This window comes from Nuphar pumila, chromosome 8, assembly GCF_984573655.1.
Source record: "Nuphar pumila chromosome 8, dmNupPumi1.hap1.1, whole genome shotgun sequence".
NCBI classification, from domain to species: Eukaryota; Viridiplantae; Streptophyta; class Magnoliopsida; order Nymphaeales; family Nymphaeaceae; genus Nuphar; species Nuphar pumila.
In genome coordinates, this window is record NC_143256.1 from 120,842,287 (window position 1) to 120,853,087 (window position 10,801).

Genomic DNA, 10,801 nt, shown 5'->3' on the forward strand with positions numbered 1-10,801 from the left:
CACACACACACAATGCCCCCACTCCTATACAATCAACTTTTTAAAGACGCAGGTGCAGATCGAACCATCTTTAGAATTTACTACCCACAAAGCAGCCCCCACGATAATGATTTGAGTTTTCAATTTCCCATGCAATACAACCATACCAAGAGCGCATAGACCTCAACTACGGTAACTTTTTTTTGAATTACAAAAGTAAAAAGTGAAGAGAGAGAAAAAATTTCAATCATGGAAGGGAAAGCCTGCAACAAACGAATGTCATCACTAACTTTTAACCCCTCACATATCATACAGATATCATAAGAATTTGAGTAGGTACATCATGAATCCCCTCTCACTCAATACACATACACTGGGCAAAACTGGTCTTCAATTTGTGGGGGGGGGGGGGGGGGGGGGGGGGGGGCATTCTAGGCAAGAGCACACATGATGGTCAACAAGGCGGGCATGAAAAGTTCGAACTTTGACACATGCAAGAGGTGAGCCTTGCTCCCATTAAAAGCAGATGGCCCCGATGCTCCTGATGGAGCTGCTGCTGCACCACCGCCTCCGCCGGAGGAACCACCACCGCCAGTTGTGGCCCCCGTGCTGCCAAGCAAAAGAATGACACCCCTTTCGTTACAATAGTTATTATGGACTTCAAAACTAAAACAGAGCTCCCTCTTGCCCACAAGGGCTTCCCTCATCTGATAGGGGTGACTCGTGGACGTCACCAAGTTGACGGGACGTCACATGTTCGTGGCGTACCTTGCCATAAGGTCGAAGCTCGGTGAACTTCTCAGTGAGCAGGGGGGGCACCTCAAGGGTTTTTACAAACCCAAGGCCGGCCAATGTCCAGTCGGTGATGGCTGTTTTTCCCTTGCATTATACAAAAAACAGAAACAGAGCTATCTCTCCGTCCAAAAAGAGTAGAGAGAACTGCTTACCTTCCCATATAAACACAGCTTCCACTGCCTGCAAACCGATAACCAACAAAGATTAGTCTCAAAATCGAAATTTTATAGCTTAATTGCTTACACCATTCAAAACAAGCACAATGGAAGTAGACAGCAATATTCTCCTTCAATTCTTTTGACCAGACTTGGGAACAACCGTCGGTTCATTGACGATTAAGAGGATCGGTTTTATGAGTGATAGCCTGATTCGAACACAATCTAATTTAGAAAATTAAGGCAAGAAGGTGACCACCAACCGCATTTTAAAAGAATGGTGAAAAAGAAGAAGAAAGTGACCAGTTTTTATCAGCTTTTATAAAGAATGGTGAAAAAACGTAAACTTTTATCTCGGAAAAAAAGAAAAAGAAAAGAAATGCAAGAAAAAGGGGAAAAAAGTTCAACTCGGGTAAAACTATAACCTATAATTATCAGAAGCTTTAAAAAACTTTATTAACTCGCTTCGGAACGGTGAAAAACATGCGCATTTGAAAACTTTTACGAGAAGCTCACTTCCCGTGAATAGAAAACTTGGTTTCCCCAATAAGAAAGAATTCCTTGATGCTGAAAATGCACCTTTCATGAGCTGTAATTTATTCTAAAAAATACATTTTTATTCATAAAACATGCATAGATGGTGGGTATTTTTGTTAAAAAAACATTTAAAAATGAATTTAAGTAAACAACAAGTTTTATCTATAATTTTTTTATGTCACTTCCAACTCTCGCTTCTCCTTGTGCTTCCTACGTATTTCCAGCTTTTCCAACTCGCCAAATTCGCAAATGAATGAAGATATATCAGAAACAGAGGTACCCAAGAAACGAAATGGTCTAAATCAACCCAATTTACAACAGTAGCAACTAGCTTTAAAAGATATAAACAACACTCAAAGAAAATGCAAGAGAGGGAACACTCACTGGGATCAGTATAAGAAAGAGTAGCAGTGCCATTGAAGTAGCAGGTGCCACCAGCATTGACGGTTCTGTGATAGTAATCGTTGTAGGCGTAAGAGGCGTGGCTGGCGAGGGTGTTGGGCAAGTAGCAGGGCTGCCCCTGCTGGATGGGGGTACAATTGGCGGCGCCGGGTCCGCACGCCCAATCGAGGCCGAGTTTCATGGCAGTCGGATCGGCGTCCGGCCTGGCCAAGCAGAACACTGGCGAAGTAGAGTCGTTTGTCAAATCATTGCTGATCCTCAGGGAGTAGACGGCGGTGCCATTGGGGAAGTAGAGCCCCCAGCTCCCGGCAGACGCCGCGCCGGTGACCATGTCCTCGCTGAACATCTCGTAGATGTAGGTGCCGATCCCCATCCCCGGCCGGAACGGAGTGCCGGTGTCATTGAGCACCCGTCGGATGAGGTTGGAGTTGTAGGCCAGGGCATTGTCGACGGTGGCGGCCGGCTCGCCGGGGCCGCCCTGCCATGGCCAGCCGGACTCCGTCACTACGATGGGGAGCTGCGAGAAGTTCGCGGCGGCCATGGCGTAGAAGGCGGCGTCTACCATGGCGTCGAACATTCCGGCGTAGTGTAAGAGGGTGTTGGGGTCGACGATCTGCTTCGCGGGTGGGAGCGGCTGGAACAGGGCATAGTCGAGGGGGAAGATGCCGCCGGCCTTGATGTAGCCGTAGTAAGGGTGGGCGTCCAGCATGAAGAAGGAGCGAGTCTCCTGAAGAAACTGGAGGATCGGGCGGAGGATGGGGAGCCAAGAGGAGTTGAAGGCGGCGGTGGAGGGCGGAAACGGCTGGACGACGACCTCGATCGATTGCGGGGTAGAGACCTTCACCTGAGAGGCGAGATTGGAGGCGAGGAGCGCCGAGTGGAGGAATTTCATGGCGGGGAAGATGACGAGGGCGGCGTTCGGCATGGCGGTGAGGACATCGCTGCCGACAGCGATGGCCGTGATGTTGGTCGCCGGCAAGTAGGCGGCGACGTTGCGGTTGATCCAGTCTGCAGCCCCGGCCGGCGACTCGGCGACGGCGAGGAGCTCGTCGTTGGGAACGCCCACCGTCACTTGGATTCCGGAGCCGGAGAGGGCCTTGAGGAGCTCGTGGTCGGCGTTCAAGAGACGGACGTGGGTGATCCTCTGCTTCTGCAAGAGGCTCACCACCTCCTCCGCCTTCGGCGGGTCACTCATCCGCGTGCCTATGTTCACCCCGACGAACGCCCCTGCTCCAGTTTTTTCATCATCACAAGAAGAAAACCAGCTTAGCAATCAAGAACAACAGCAATCGAAGAAAAAGCAAGAAAGAAAGGCACCCCACATAGAAAAGAGAGCTCAAAAGAAGGGGGGGAAAGGAAGTTGGTACCTGAGACGAGGGGCAGTATGAGAAAGGGGAGGAGGAAGAGAATCGCCGGCCGGTTTTCACGCGACATGGCGGCCGGAAAACTGAGTCCACTTTCTTGTTTGTTCTTCTCTTGCTCACTCTGGGGTTTGGGGGATTTGGAACTTGGGGAAGGTACGGGGAGGAGCGGGCAAACAGAGAGAGACAGCAAAGAAAACACACTTGTGCAGTTGGTGCAGCTGCTTCAGTGACTCTGCTGTCAATTTCTAGGTTGGATTCTTTCGATCATGGTAAAACCGAGTACTTTGTCCTTCAAAAATGGCAGGTTCAAAGCCAATAGATGGGCGACAAGTAGGCTTGTGGTGGGGATAGGGGAAGGAAGGAGGGGGTGGGGAAAAGAGTGACCCAGTTTGTTGTTTTTTTTCTGGAATGAGACGAGGACAATTTGGAAAGAAAACAAGCTCCTCCCGATTTCTTCGGTATGTTTGGCTGGAAATGTATGGGAACGTTGCAAGGCAGAGGAAAGGATATTGATTGATATTTGTTTGAGAAAGAGAGAAAAAAAAAAAAGGAGAAAACAGAAAAACAGTCATATTGATTGTTGTTCCTTGAAAAAAAAAACAGAAAAACATTCATGTTGTTTGATATTTTTTGGAGAGAAAAAAAAAGGAGAAAAAGTAGAAGAACATTCTGTGGAAGAAAACTGAAGTGCATTTAGGTTTTGAGGAATTTTCTAATCACCTACATTGATTTCTGTCTTAATGAATTGTTGTCAAAGGGTTTTCTTTTTTTAAATAACATCCAAGGTTTTGAACCATGATGCCTTTTCTTATAAAGGCAAGTTGATGGGAGAGGATCAGGCGCAATGTGATTGCAGACATTTAATGCGCTGTTGCACCTGCTCTCCCTCTATGTTTGAGATACAGCTATGGATCCCAAAATCAGATGTGGGGTGATCAGATGCAGCAGCACGCTCTTCTGCCATCACATTGCACCTGATCTTTCTCCAAGTTAGGGTGAAATCTACCCTACTAGTTATTCAACAAAACATATGCCGTGGGATTTTAAAATTAAAATGCCCGTTATGGTGACAGACGAGGAGAGCTCTCTTGCGTGGTGGTACACATTCTTCTTTGCATGGATCTGATCACTAAATCTTAGATCTAATGGTACTGATGTGTTTTACATGGTTTATTTACTATGTTAGAAGGTTTTATCGCATCTATTATATAATTAGATCTGATTTTTGAAATAGTGATTTTTTAGTAGGCCAAGGGAACCTCCCTTAGCCGACTATGAGGTCTCCCCTGCCCATAAGGGAGTACACCCAGTTTCAACCTTACAGCAGAAGACACCCTTTATGGATTTTGAACTCATAACATCGCCCTACCATATGAGATGTTTTTCACAGCTCACAATTCATAAAAATAGGATGACTTGAAAATAGTTTCAAAATCACGTTGGAGCCAACTTTAACACACCAAAATCATGCTCCAATGATTTATATCTGCTTTTAGAGATTGGATTTGTGTAAATCAAACATGTACCACCATAAGTTATGGCTATTCGGTACAGCAATAGAAGTTCAAACTTTTAACTTGGTTAAGCATATAACTCTATGAGATAACTTCTTTTAACCTCATACAAATAGAAATGACCAATTCACCCTTATAAAAGAAACTAAAGCCCTTTTTATTTTCTAAACTTCTAACACACATTCCTAGACAATTTGAATCTCAAGCCATGTAAGACTGATTGACAAAACACAAAGAAATTTTTGTTTTGTTCTAGTAATTTTTATTTTGCAAAAATCAAGAACATATGGTATGATTTAGAGGTACAGAAATAAATCTATATTTTTTGAAAGAAAAAAAAGAAAATATACTTATATTGAATTTGGAAGAAATTTATACATACATTTGTATAAGGGCAACATGGTAATCCCAATTTCAGAATCAACATTAACCTAAGATTAAACTACGGGTAGTAAAGAGATGGGGGCATTTGCTTAGAGGTGTCAAAATTTAGGGGGGACGTATAAAAAAAACGAGCAAACTTTGTTGGATTGATTAATTGGGACTAAAAGTTTGCGAGGCATTTGAAACTTTGCCTCTTTTAACTTTTCCACATTTTACACTGTTTGTAGTCTGACACTTGAGATTCCATGAGTTGAAAAGTAAGAAGGAAATAAAACTAAAAAAGGGGCAAGCCTAGTCTAGTACACAAGGTATCTGCTTTCCTTAACTCATTTCTTGGGGCTTTTACAGTAAATGATTTTAACATTTCAGAAATGCCACTAGAATAATTACTTACAGATGGATGGTAAATAGGGCTGGTAAACCAGCAGAACAAACAGAACAGGGCATGTTCGAGCTCAACTAGTTTACCATTGGATTGAGCTCACGGGTCGGCTCATGTTCGTGTTTAGCTGAGCCAAGCTTGAGTTCAGCTCATCCCTGAATGAGATGAGCTGAACACGAGCTGGCTCTTGTGAATGTTACATTCTATTTATTTCATACATGAAATGTATATATTTTTATATACCTTGTGTTCAGACTCCACTCGTTTAAGCTAAACAAGCTGCTCTGTTCGTTCACCAGCCCTAATAGTAAATGGTTGTGGGGGACGACCAGAAAAGGGAAATGACTTGCTAATCTACTTTAAATATGTGAAGAAGGTGCTGAATAAGAGGAATTCTTATTAATATTATATTAACCATTTGCCAGAAAATTATGCATTCTATAGTGAATGTCCAAAAGCAAAAAGAAGCGAATAGAAGGACAGTGTGCATTCATGTGTAAAAAATTCCCTTTTCAGATTACAAAAAGTACCTCATGACGTGTTTTCAGCTCAGTACTGCATGAATGGACACTTTTCAAATAAATTCTAGTCTTAATTAATATACCCACCAAGTTTTTTCCCAATTTTCATATACTCTCAAAACTTTTAACCCCATTTAAACAACAACAAAAAAAATTCCATGAGATAACTACCATTAAACTTATATATCAAAGTAGTCAAGTTTACCCTTTAAAAATTTTGTTACAGACCCTTTTTTTTATTGTCTCCAGGAGTGGTGACTTATTCTGACTTATTTGTTTCCAAAAATAAAACCCAATCCACAGATTAAAACCCTGTGTTTTGGTTTTAGTAATCTTTGGAACTTGATAACAATGAACATTTGGTACTTTTAGAGATAAGAAAAACAAGTTTAGCATACATAGTTTTGCACATCCATGTATATGGGGACCAACATAAGGTGACGTGCGCTAGCTGCTCCTACCAGACAAGCGTAGCCCTTGTTGGTTAGCTAGCTTCAGCCTTGACACAAAGGATGCTTGTTCATCATAGGTTTCAAACTCATGATGTCCAAACTTGATATCGTTCATGAGTCACCTAGCCCCTACCAGATAATCAAGCCCTCATAAGTTAAAAATAATAATAATAATAATAATAAAATTATTTAAAGAATGGTAACGCTTAAAGTGTGCAATTAAATTTTTGAGTTTAGATTTTGGGGCGTTACAATCCAAGTGTAGTTTTTCTAGCAAATCAACTATGCTGAACACATCCTTGAGGTCAGATTTGTGAAAAACACATGAAAACCCCCATTCACTGGCTGTAGGCACCTACTCCCCACTCTCCTTTTGTTCAAGAGAAATTTTAGTATCCACTCCAAGGTCTTGGCCTGCAAAAGAGAGAGAGAGAGAGAGAGAGAGAGAGAGAGTTTGCTCTCTGGCTGACTGGTGCTGAATGCCTCATAAGGACCTAACCATTTTGGAGATGACATACCTACATCAGTCGTTAATTGAAGAAAAGGTAGAGAGTCTTGCACCAGCCTATACTTCTATTACTGATCATGGATTAGGTCTTTAGTATCAAGATATGGATGTGGCAATACAATTGAGCATGCTGAATTTTAGGTGGTTCAGTGTGTGTTGTATGAGCATTGCGCATGGTTACAGTCTCAACAATGAGAGCCTGACATGACATTGATGTCAAAATGGAGTGATCATGATCCAAGGCCCAACAAGGTAAAACTAATATCTTCAACTATTTGTGGAATGTCATTGAAATTGTCTAGAGGCTATCTGTAATACTCTGTCTAAAAGGTATTGAAATGGTTTTGCCATGGAGGAAAATCTGGCCAGGTGATAGGCAGATTTTGACATATGGTTAGAGAGTTTTTTACACTTTGAGAGAAGCTAAGTTGGTGAGGTTTTGCTCTATAGCATTCTACATACACATGGATCCCACAAACAACTAGGTAAGAACTATGCATGTCAAAAGTAAGGCTATGCTTGTCTGGTAGAAGCAGGTAGTGTATGTCACCTTGTGTTGGGGCGTTGCAGGTTCAAAACCCAATGATATAGTTGTATAGCTGGTAGGGGTCTGCCTAACCTTAGCGGAATTTGTTGGTGCAGGGAAAGTATGATAATAAAATTAATGAATATTTTGGAGAGGAAGAGAAAAGACAAGGTAATATAAAATTTACTAAAAAGAGAGAGAGGGTGGTGTGTGTTCTCCCCGAAACACAAATTGCATGTTTCTGTGTGTACAGAGAAATATATTGGGACCCGCAATAATTCATATGCCAATGTTTCCCACGATGACTTTATAATAAAATAACATATAAAAAGGTAGATATGCTTTTAATGAATATGTCTTCTTATAAAATAGATATACATTGGATGAAAATGTTCTCCCGCTCCCCGTAAATAGATTTGCACGTTTTGCCTTTGTTTTTAGCTTGTGTTACAACACATGACTGCCTTCTCGTTCCTACCTGATGAGTTGTGGAGCCTGATTCATAGTTTTTTCTCTTACAGAAAGGGGGGTCCAGGGGTTCCCCCGGTGCGGGTCCCATTGTGCGATCAGCAGACGGGAGTCCAGGGGGGTGTCGTCCCTAGCAGAGGGTCGTGGGGGGAAGTGCCTCCCAGAAGAATTTTTTTTGGGGGCTTATGTTTGAGACTCAGTTTCTTATGGATCAGACCCAACTTGTTTAGGTTTAGGGTTGTCGCCCTTGCCTTGTATAAATTCTTTCTCTCTTGTAGATGTTGAAAAGAGCAATAAGATTTCTCTCTGAGCGGCCATGATTTTTTTATTCTTTCTGTTGAAAAGATCAATTTACAGTAGAAATCAAATCAAAGAGTAACGATTTACAGTAGAAATCAAATCAGAGAGTAGCGATTTACAGTAGAAATCAGATAAGATAGTAGCGATTTACAGTAGAAATCAAATCAGAGAGTAGCGATTTACAGTAGAAATCGGATCAGAGAGTAACGATTTACAGTAGAAATCAGATCAGAGAGTAGGGATTTACAGTAGAAATCAGATTAAAGAGTAGCGATTTACAGTAGAAATCTGATTTGTAACGTAAATTGTTATTCTCTGATTTAATTTCTACTGTAAATCGTTACTCTCTGATCTGATTTCTACTGTAAATCGCTACTCTCTGATTTGATTTCTACTGTAAATCGCTACTATCTTATCTGATTTCTACTGTAAATCGCTACTCTCTGATTTGATTTCTACTGTAAATCGTTACTCTTTGATTTGATTTCTACTGTAAATCGCTACTCTCTGATCTGATTTTTACTGTAAATCGCTACTTTCTGATCTGATTGCTACTGTAAATCACTACTCTCTTATCTGATTTTTATTATAAATCGCTACTCTCTGATTTGATTTTTACTGTAAATCTTTACTCTCTTAGCTGATTTGTATTGTAAATCATTATTCTCTGATTTGATTTCTACTGTAAATCGCTACTCTCTGATCTAATTTCTACTGCAAATCGCTACTTCCTGATTTACTTTTTACTGTAAATCGCTACTCTCTGATCTGATTTCTACTGTAAATCATTACTCTCTGATTTGATTTTTACTGTAAATCGCTACTCTTTGATTTGATTTTTACTATAAATCGCTACTCTCTTATCTGATTTCTACTATAAATCGCTACTCTTTTATCTGATTTCTATTATAAATTGCTACTCTACTTAGTTTGACGTTATCATCATTATCTCTATTGTAAATCGTTATTCTCTATCTACTCAATTCGACGTTTGCACCCTCATATCATGATGAACAATAGACAAAATGCTGATTTTTTTGGTAGTTCAACTATTTCTCACGAACAGACGACGACAAAGGGTGCTCTGGCGATAATAGATGACAACAACGACAAAGGATGCTCTGGCAGTAGCAAATGCCAACAAATGGTACTTCGATGACAGCAGACGACAACAAAGGGTTCTCTGGCGGCAGCAGACAACGGCAAAGGGTGCATCATCAATCGGAGCTTCTGTTATAGCAGATGGTGCATTGCCAAAGGGTGATCCAGAATGTTTAAGGTTTGCGAGGAGCTCCTGTTAAAGTAGAGGAGTTTACTCCTTAGGGCGAAAACGATGATGATTTTAACCTTTTTTGGCAGAAGGACATTTTTGCCTTTTACTCGAAACGTCGTTTTATAGCGCTAATGACGGGGAAGGGTACTTAAGTCTTTGTAAACGCATCAGACTTTGGTGCTAAGTGATGCTTACACACATGGGAAATGAGCCCCACGTGCTTACATATGTGGCGCTCATTCAGACCCGAGAACACGCACCTGCGTGTTCTAGAGGGAAACATATAACCTACTTCAAAAAAGAGAGGACTTGTAGATAATACTTTTTGCTGTATGAAAACACACATACGAGGCACCCCACACAGCTATTTCACTCAACTGATTTTTTCACTCGAGCTCAATGTGATGTGAGATACATGATACACATAGGTATTTATATGCCTGCATAAATCCTAAGATTTAATTGGCTTAAATGAGAATGGGAAGGTTTCAAGGCACTCTCACCCATCTCAAGACACCATTTCAATTTCCTTGACACCATTCTTTTGGGTTTATTTGTAACTCCCATGATAGACTCATTTGACAACCTTAAAGCGACTTGGTAGCCGACTTACTTGTGAGTAAATACAAATTAATTTCTAAGTAGAGTAATTATAAATTAATTTCAACATCCTCCTTCATTTGTAATTCTTAATTTTTTTTTAAATCTACAAACTTGTCTACTGGTATCGGCCTTGTGAACATGTAGACAACTTGATCTTTGTTGGGGATGAACTCTGCTGCTATTTATTTCTTTTTCACTAATTCTTTCATATAGTGATGCTGCATTTCTCTGTGTTTTGATCTACTGTAAAACACCATATTTTTGTCATGGCAATGGCTGGCTTATTGTCACAATTGATGATGGTTGATTGGTCTTGCTTTTGATATAAGTCTGAAAAGTTTTTTCCTAGTAAAACTGCTTCACATATGGTAGTGGCAAAAATATATTTAGCTTCGGCAGATGATAGTGACAATATATCTTGCTTTCTTGAACACCAGAAGATAGTTTGTGTACTAAGGCAAAAAAACATCGCCTGGGGTACTTTTTATATCATTGATGGATTATGCTCATTCACTGTCTATATATCCAATCAACTTTAAATTATTTTTTGCAACTTACATTATTCTAAAATTCTCAGTGCCTTGGAGATATTTTAGGATCCTCTTTGCTACTGCAAGATGGGGATTATTTGACTCGCT

General features: G+C 40.9%; 1 pseudogene across 1 annotated transcript; it reads right to left on the reverse strand.

Annotated features, from left to right (window-relative positions):
• Window positions 1-391: 391 nt before the first annotated feature.
• Window positions 392-3,302, reverse strand: LOC149830453 (glucan endo-1,3-beta-glucosidase 4 pseudogene; annotated as a pseudogene). Its single transcript, XR_016433547.1, has 2 exons — window positions 3,236-3,302; window positions 392-3,095 (listed from the first exon to the last, which is right to left on the reverse strand). The product of XR_016433547.1 is annotated as a glucan endo-1,3-beta-glucosidase 4 pseudogene (transcript).
• Between the last annotated feature and the right edge of the window lie 7,499 nt (window positions 3,303-10,801).